General features: G+C 46.1%; 1 pseudogene; it reads right to left on the bottom strand.

Moving 5' to 3' along the window:
• Window positions 1–8435: 8435 nt before the first annotated feature.
• Window positions 8436–8887, bottom strand: LOC110297254 (large ribosomal subunit protein uL15 pseudogene; annotated as a pseudogene).
• Between the last annotated feature and the right edge of the window lie 257 nt (window positions 8888–9144).

Genomic DNA, 9144 nt, shown 5'->3' with positions numbered 1-9144 from the left:
GGTCCTCTTCTTCACACGGGCTATGGCAGTCCTGGGTTTGTTTCCACAAAGGGTTACTTGAGGGAACTGTCCCATCTTCTTCCCAATATGGATATCTTTTCTTCAAAAGTATCATCCTGTGTAAGTGTAGTGTTTTACAACTGCATGTGTGTGGACATGTATGTCTTTCATTCCAGCAGCTGGGAGCCAGAGGCAGACAGATCTCTCTGAGTTCTAGTTCTAAGCTAGCTGGGTTTTTAAAGAGAGTTACAGGTCAGCCTGGGCTAACATTGTCACAGCACAGATCTAAATCTAGAGGGCAGATTTGAGTTTCCAGGTTCTTCTACCTTATTCCAATGAGTTGTATGGGCCATTGGGCAGGTAAAGGAAAGGAGGGGATTCATTCCTGGGGAAGATTTCACCTTAGGAGAGCCATGAGAATAATGGGGAGGTAATGGGCAGGATGACACCTTGACCGGGAAGCTCTTGACACCCCCAATAAGTCTGTATTCTCTGATTTTTGTTATTGTCTGCATAACTGTGCTGTGGAGGAAGGGTGGTTGAGCCTTGATTGTTGGAGCGCCAGGGCCCAACCTCCAGATCCTAAGTATTTAGCTGAGGATGTTGGTGGACAGTCAGGATATGCTCACAGCATGGTGCCCAGGGTTGGAGGGAGCTATAGGGACCCACCCTGCAGCAGAATGACTTTGCCTGGCAGAATTTCTCATCTTTCCCCTCAGCCAGCATCATCTATTTAGACCTCTATAGGGTAAAGCAGAGAAGTTGATGTGAGTTTTTTGAGAGCATCAGCCTTTCCTGGCCCTTGGTGAGCTTAGCTGGGAAGCTCATATGAGGAAGAAGGACCCTTCCTTCATAAGAGAGCCCTGGGGGCTCAGAGCAGCAAAGGTGACATGGAGTAGTTTACAACTTTGCAAAGCTGGTCCTCAGCTGAGAATGGGTGGCACCCCGGATGAGTGCACAGCACATCTTATAACCTTCCTGATTAGAACATCACTCCCTCCCCTTCCTTTTTAGCTGAGTAATCAGGAGGGTTCACTCTTTATCCAGCATCTGGTCTTATCTTTCTGCTGTTCTGGTTTGTCTCTTTGTGAACAAATTCGTGCATGGGTTCATCTCTTCATTTCCTATCCTGTTTGATTTTGAGCTTATCAGGTATGCGATCTTGCAGGGCAAGCTTGGTTGTTAGTAAGTGTCAACTATAAACTCCTAGTTTGGTTGCATGTTAGTGAGAGACTTGGGTGCAGGATGACTAGCAGAGGTTCTGTTTTATTTTATTTGTTTTGTTTTCTCTATCTGTATGAGGACATAGATGGCCATGCTAAAGATATGTTTGAATGAATGCTTAAAATTTATTTCCTATAGCAAGAATTCAAGAGAGATGATGGTCGCCAAAGCAATGAATGTAAATTTACTAAGGGAAAGTGAGAAAAAACTTCCAAGATTTTGAGGGGCTCAGTAAGGTTTTCTGCGCCTCATAGTGGAGACTGGATCAATGTACTTTGAGATGGGTCATTTTTGAGATTATCACAAGTTGAACCAATAAGCAATGTACACTTTCCATATAGGCTTCCTCTGACCAGTTCAGGAGTTACCTGCTCACTCAGTGGAGGGTCCATTAGCCCAGGTCATGACCCACCAGCGCTCACAGATGTCTTGCTGTCTAGGAGAAGTTACAATGTGTCTCAGTCTCCAAAGGTGTGTTTGGTTTGGTTTTGCCCTCTGGAATTTGTACCCCCATTAAATTTCTCTCTAGTTGGCATTTCTTGGGCTCAACAGATAATCAAAGACCAAGGCATTTGCATTTTCCCTAACAAATGATAACCCCATCCCCACCCTAATGCAAAAGATTAGCCACAACTCTGAAAGACAAAGCCTTTCACCAAGTGGGAGTGGCCAAAATAGTTGGGAATGAATCTTCTCAGGTCAACAGAGTCCATACCCACAGAAGCACAAGGTTTCAGTTGTCATCACTCAGGAGAAACATACTGAGCCATTGGGGTGAGGCAGAAGCAGAGGTATTGGGGAGAGCTCTGCTATGGTTTGTGAACTGTGTAGATGTCAAGTTTCTGCAGGCTCTGTGCTCCCCAGGAAACACCCAATTATCAGTCCTTGTAGACTTAGCCTGTGCTAAGGAAAACCGGGGCAAAATATAACCTACCCCCATAATCCCTAAGTAACCCAGCAGCCAACCTCTGGCTACTATGTTTGTGTTTCTTAACTTAATTCACAATAAACTTCCTTTCGCATCATGTCTGATGTGTTGTGTGTTTGTGTGTGTGTGTGTGTGTGCGCGTGCCCAGTTTTCCTGTTACTATGTGAGCACATGTGAGTATGTGTGAATGTGGGAATTGGGGACAGTTTTTGAAGTATAATAATTTTCAGGACAGTATTGTCTCTTTTGATCCATTTCATTGGAAGTGATTTGCTAAAAACAGAAATTTAATAGTTCACTATAACATTTTGGATATAAAAAAAAAACCCTATGGGTTCTTGTATAGGACTTTATCTGCAAGAAAAGTAAATAAAATGTCAGCTCTTTATTTCAATTCTGGGTGGAACAGTTTGGCTCTGATGTCTCCAAAGGAGGCTTAGAAAGCAAATCTCATCCCAGGCCTTAGACCAGATAACCAGTTCTCTACAGCAAGCATCTCAGAGAAACTAAAGCATGGAGAACAGTCAACTGAGGGCACACTTTGAAAAAAGGCCATGCTGACTAAATTATAAGGTAAAGGCTATATTTCACAAGTTTTTTTGAAGGCTACAGAGAATTTGTAGAGATTTCTTTTCCAAAGCAAAAACTTGCTACCCAGCATCCCACCCAGCACTGGTATTAGAAGCATGCCCCACCAGTCCTGGCTGTTTTGCTTTTTTGTTTGCTTGTTTGTTTGTTGTCTTTTAAAACACCCTGTTCATTCCATATCATGGAGCATCTTAGAACTTGATACATAGACTTGGCAGGCCTGGCACCCCTGGCATTTCACTTAGGTTCTGTAGTGCAAAGTAGTCCTCTTGCTTATCAGGCAAACATGTTCCCAAATGAGGAGTCTCCTTATTTTTCTTCCCTCCCCTCTCCCTTCCCCTCTTCTGCTTCCTTCCCTTCCCTCCCCTTCCCTCCTCTCCCTCCATGCCCCTCCCATGCCATCCTATTCCCTTCTCAAACCTTCCCTCTCTCCTCTCCCTCCACTCCTTTCCCTCCCATCCCCACCTCACCCTCCCCTCTCTCCCTCCTCTTTTCTTCCCTTCCCTCCCACTCCTCCCCTTACCTCACCTCTCTCCTCCCTCCACTCCCCTCCCTTCCCCTCCCCTCTTATACCAGCCCCTCATCTTCCCTTCCCTTTCCTCACTTAGCCTCCTCTCTCCTCCCCTCACCCCTCTTTCCCTTCCCTCCTCTCCTTAGCTCCCCTTCTCTTCCCTTCCATTTTCTTCTATCCCCTTAACTCTTCTCTCCCCAACTCCCCTCTCTTCCCATACTTCTCCTCCCCTTCCCTTTCCCTCCCCTGCCCTCCCCTTCCTTCCCCTCTCAGCCCTTCCCTCCCTCCCTCTTTCCTCCCTTCTACCCTCCTCTCCTCTCCCCTTCCCTCTTATTCTCTGGCTTGTTCTGACTTCACCTGTGTCTAGCTTGTTCTCTTTCTCAGCAACCTGTCTTCCTAGAACTTTCCCAGTAAACCTGACCTCTCTGTCTCTGCCATGCTCTCTCTTAAGTCATCCATTTCCCCTCTCTTCCCATAAGAGTTGGGCAGATCCTGTTGGCCAAATCTTTCTCTGATTTATCACTTTGTCTACCTCTCTATTTGACATCACTTTCAAACATGGCTGCTTCCTTTTCCAAACTAACTTTACCTTCATTGTTTGAGATTAAAGTTCTGTGCTAAGGGCATATCTGTATGCCAGCCAGAGGGATTAAAGGTATGTGCTAAGGCTGAGCCACACCATGACTAAAATCAGGTTTTTTTCCCCAATAAACAACACAATCTTGGGGCTCACAGTGAGATCAAATATCCTGCAACAACTCACCATGTGTTGACAAACTGCGGCAAAGTATAACCTGTACCCAGAATCTCCAATGATCCTCTGGCCCCTTTAGTTTGTGTGTGTGTTTTCTTAACTTGTTTCATAGTAACATTCCTTTTTGGCATGACTAATTTAAAATGGGGGGGGGGCATTTCAGGGCCAGTTTTTGAACTTTATTAATTTATGTATTTTTTTTTCCTCCATTTCTTTGAAAGTATCTACCTAAGTGTGAATTTAATAGTTAACTATAACATTTGAGATAAAAAACCGTTTATAGGGCTTTACCTCCGACACACATAAATATAATGCCAGCTAACTGAAATACTGTCTTTAAATTTCATTCTGGGTGGAAGTTTGGCTCTGCTGTTTTCAATGGAAACTGAGGATGAAAAAAAAAAATCTCATCACAGGAGTTGGAGGAGAAAACCAATCATATAGAGCAAGTATCTTGGAGAAACAAGAAGCATCTAGAATTGATAACAGAAAGTACAGTTTGTATAAAACCATGCTGCTTGCATCATAAGAGAAAAGTTCTATTACAAAATTTTGTGTAGGCTACAGAAATTTTGCTAAGAATTTTCTTCTGAAACAAATTCTACCCCCCTAGCATCCTACCCAGCACTGGGGTTAGGAGCATGCCCCCACCAGTCTTGGCTGGGTTCTTGTTGTTGTTTATTGTTCTTGTTTTTAATGGGTTGTTATTCTGTATCTCAGGCATCTTGGAACTTGCTGTATAAAACAGGTTGGCTTCCAACTCACAGAGATCTGCCTACCCTGACCTCACATGCTAGGGTTCAAGGTTTGTGCCACCATGCCTGGCAACTCCTGGCATTTCAATAAGGTTTTGTAGGGGAAAGTCAGGTCCTCCTGCATATCAGGCAAATATTTTACCAACTGAACTGTCTCTTTAGTTTTCTTCCCTTCCCTCCCTCCCTCCCCTTCCCTTTATTCCCCACATTAACAAACGAAACTGTATGAGAAAATTACACTTCTTCCAGCTAACACCAAATGAGCTTGGATGCTCCTAGCTTGTGCTTCTTGATGGCCAAGGCTTTCTTTGGCATTTTGACACCACATCCTGACATAGCTACTTCTCCTCAAACAAGACAAGTTGTGAAGGAGTAGAACAGGACAAGCAGCAAGAGAACCTTCAGCCGGAGGAACCATTGCAATGTGAAACTGAGGGACAGTGGGCTTCTCACACTGCCATCGTGCGGCTTCCGGAGGAAAAGCAGAGAGCATCTTCCTCCTGCTCACATCCTGGGCAGAATTCTAGACATATTTACACAAAATTGCATTAAGTGTCACTGAGCAGCTGGGATACTACCTACACCTACCTACTACTGTGTAATAATCTGAAAGCCCTAGAAGGTGCCTTTTATAGACAGAAGTACTCACGATGTGGAGTAGAACTGAGCTCTGGAATCAAGTCTTTTGACAGTGTCTTATCCATGCTCAAAGCTTCCCATGGTGTAATCCCACTCGAGGGCCTGAGGCAGGAAAGAGAGCTGCAAGTCCCAGTTCAGTCTGAGCTACATTGTGGGTTCGTGGTCAGCCTGAGCTATTTATATAGCTCTACCTACATAGAAAAGCAGAATTTTAAAAAAGTGGTCTTGGGAAGAACAATACAAGGGCAGTACTCAAATAAACTAGCAAGTCTGGGACAACCAGGTCCTTCATTCCTGTCTCTGTGCTTCCCTATAGCCCCAAATAAAGGGGGCACTTACTGGACACTTGTTAGTGTTTACAGAGGGGCAGATTTCCTTGGAGATGTGGCAGTTTGCTCAGGAATCGGGAAAACAGAAGTAATAGATAGGAACAGATAGACCATGCAGAAGAGAATCCTAAACTATGACACATTCAGGAATCAGGAAGTGACTCATGACACCTGACCTGGGCAGGGATATAAAGGCCCAGGCTCAGGAGGCTCCACACCTGCACACTTCCTCTCCACCTGCTCCTCTGACCTACTCCATCCTCAACCAAACTCCAGAACCATGACCTGCTGTGGCTGTTCAGGAGGCTGTGGCTCCAGCTGTGGAGGCTGTGGTTCCAGCTGCTGCAAGCCTGTGTGCTGCTGCAAGCCTGTGTGCTGTTGTGTGCCTGTCTGTTCCTGCTCTAGCTGTGGGGGCTGCAAGGGAGGCTGTGGCTCCTGTGGGGGCTGCAAGGGAGGCTGTGGTTCCTGTGGGGGTTGCAAGGGAGGCTGTTGTCAATCCAGTTGCTGTAAACCCTGCTGCTGCCAGTCCAGCTGCTGCAAACCCTGTTGCTCTTCAGGATGTGGGTCTTCTTGCTGTCAGTCCAGCTGCTGCAAACCCTGCTGCTGTCAGTCTAGCTGCTGCAAGCCCTGCTGCTGCCAGTCCAGCTGCTGCAAACCCTGTTGCTCTTCAGGCTGTGGATCTTCTTGCTGTCAGTCCAGCTGCTGCAAGCCCTGCTGCTGTCAGTCTAGCTGCTGCAAGCCCTGCTGCTGCCAGTCCAGCTGCTGCAAACCCTGTTGCTCTTCAGGCTGTGGGTCTTCTTGCTGTCAGTCCAGCTGCTGCAAACCCTGCTGCTGTCAGTCTAGCTGCTGCAAGCCCTGCTGCTGCCAGTCCAGCTGCTGCAAGCCCTGCTGCTGCCAGTCCAGCTGCTGTGCCCCAGTGTGCTGCCAGTGTAAAATCTGAGACTGGTCACAGATCTCAGGCAGCAGAGATGATTCAGGTACCCTTTACAGCCTGTCTATTCCTCTGTTCTGGGGCTCTATGGTTTTCACACCACAGTTCACCAAAGATGCCTCCAACATGGAGAGAAGTCTAGGGTATCTCTTACCAACTAGACTCCACTCCTGGCCCCATGTTCACCTCCTTTGTGGTAGGTTTCCTTTACTGTTTCCTCCTCTTTGTAAGTCTAATCTGACAGCTGCCCCTCCACCCAGGTTGATGAGTCTTAATCTTTCTAGCTTCCTGTGGATCAAGTCCTGGATCCCTAAATAAACTGTCTTTGCAGAACAAACTCATTCTTCTGTCTTCTTTTCTCCTTCTCTTATTTTTTGTGCCAAGGCCAACCCATTTAATTTGCCCCTTAGTACTGACTGGTTTTCTGTGCTGTACCTCTCCTCTGTTGGGCTCTAGATACAGAGCCAATTAGAGCTCTGCCCCTGCCCCCATTGACTGTGGATGAGCAGCTGTGGAAGATAAGGGCAGTGATTGCGTGGGGAAGGAATAGGTGGCTGTTGGGGCCACTTGTTGGAGCGGGGGATGTGTGGGCAACTACTGCTCTCTGTCACATGGGGGGTCTCAGAAGCCTTACATAGAGACAGTGTGGCTGTTTTGTCTCAAGGCACTCCAGGAAGTCCCCTCTGCACGGTGGACAGGAGTGACAAGTCATTCTTTTTTAATGATTTATTTATTAGTATAAGTTCACTGTAGCTGTCTTCAAACGCACCAGAAGAGGGTATCAGATCTCATTATGGGTGGTTGTGAGCCACCATGTGGTTGCTGGGATTTGAACTCAGTACCTTTGGAAGAGCAGTCAGTGTTCTTACCCACAGAACCATCTCACCAGCCCCTGACAAGTCATTCTTAAAGGTTCACATGATGAAGCTCACAGCTTGGTCCTTCATGTGGGGCGCTTCACAAGAGACAATCCTGTCAAATACTGAGAGGGAGCTGTTGCCCAGACAAGGGCACAGACAGGTACACAAGGCGGGTGCCATGTGATGGTGACCACTTCAATAAGGCAAGAAACAAGGAACACTTTATATCTTGGGAGGGAACTGATGCTACAACTCAGAAACATGTTTTCCTGTATGAGATTCAAACCATTTACTAGAACTAATAAGCCAGTGCAGTGGTTTGTATATGCTTGACTCAGGGATTGGCACTTTTGGGAGGTGTGGCCCTGTTGGAGTAGGTGTGTCACTGTGGGTGTGGGCTTTAAGACCCTCATCCTAGCTGCGTGGAAGTGAGTCTTCCATTAGCAGTCTTCAGATGAAGATGTAGAACTCTCAGCTCTGCCTGCATATGCCTGCCTAGATGCTCCCATGTCCCTGCCTTGATGATAATGGGCTGAACTTCTGAAACTGTAAGCCAGCCCCAATTAAATGTTGCCCTTATAGGAGTTGCCTTGGTCATGGTGCCTGTTCACAGCAGTAAAACCCTAACTAAGACAGCCAGTGTTAACAAGATGGCTAGAAGCAAGACCTACAGGCAAATGAATGTTTTGGGGGTTTTTTGGCAGTGGGTGTAGAACATAGCTCAGTGGTAGAGCACTCACCTAGTGTGCCAAGGCTGTGGCTTTTGTCTCTAGCACTGCAAACAAATAAAAAAAATTAATTGTGCTTAAATAAATAATTAAATAAAAGATTAAATTTAAAATAATATAATTATGATTGCGTGAGAGCTACTTTTTTTTTTTTAATGTTTGCATTTAATTAACCTCTGGTGTGGCTTTTAAGCCACCAGAACACAGGCACCTCCAACACCCTTAATCTTCTCTTCAGCTATTCTGCTGAAGAATTTGGCCTTCTCAATGACAGGTTGCTTAGGGAACTTTCCCTTGCCCAGAACTTTGTGGTAGCCTGATCGTATAACATTAGTGATGGGAGCAGCTCCAGTCTTGTTTTTTGCTGTATTGGCCCGCGCTGCTCGTTGACCAACGTCCACAACTCATCCAGGTTGACAGTTGGGTAGAAGCTCTGGTTGCTCTTCGAGTGGTAATGCCTCATACCAACTTCTCCAAAGTAACCTGGGTGATATTTGTCAAAGTTGACCCTGCGGTGATGCCTGCCTCCAGCATTTCCAAGGCCTTCTGGGTGCTTATGGTGCTTACCCATGCGGCCATGGCCGTGGCTGTGGCTCTTGTGGCCCCGGAGTTTCTGGATCTTCCTCAGTCTGGATGGCATGGCGGTGGCAGAAAGGGAAAAGGCGGGGAGCTACTTTTAAAAGGTGAACATGAATATGAAAGGGGATGATGGAGAAGAGGAAAGGGGAGGGGACTAAGAAAGAATAACAGAGGGGATATGGCACATTATATGCATGCACATAATGTGAAAAGTGACCTAAAACCATGTAAAAAGTGGCTGAAAACCAAATGTGTGTGTGTGAGTGTGTATGTGTTGCATATATGTTGCATATGTTGCATATGTGTGTATGTGTGTAT

This window comes from Mus caroli, unplaced genomic scaffold, assembly GCF_978045245.1.
Source record: "Mus caroli unplaced genomic scaffold, Mus_caroli_1 scaffold_8, whole genome shotgun sequence".
NCBI lineage: Eukaryota > Metazoa > Chordata > Mammalia > Rodentia > Muridae > Mus > Mus caroli.
The sequence above is the reverse complement of the archived record's forward strand: the minus strand, read 5'-3'. Positions and strand labels throughout refer to the sequence as shown.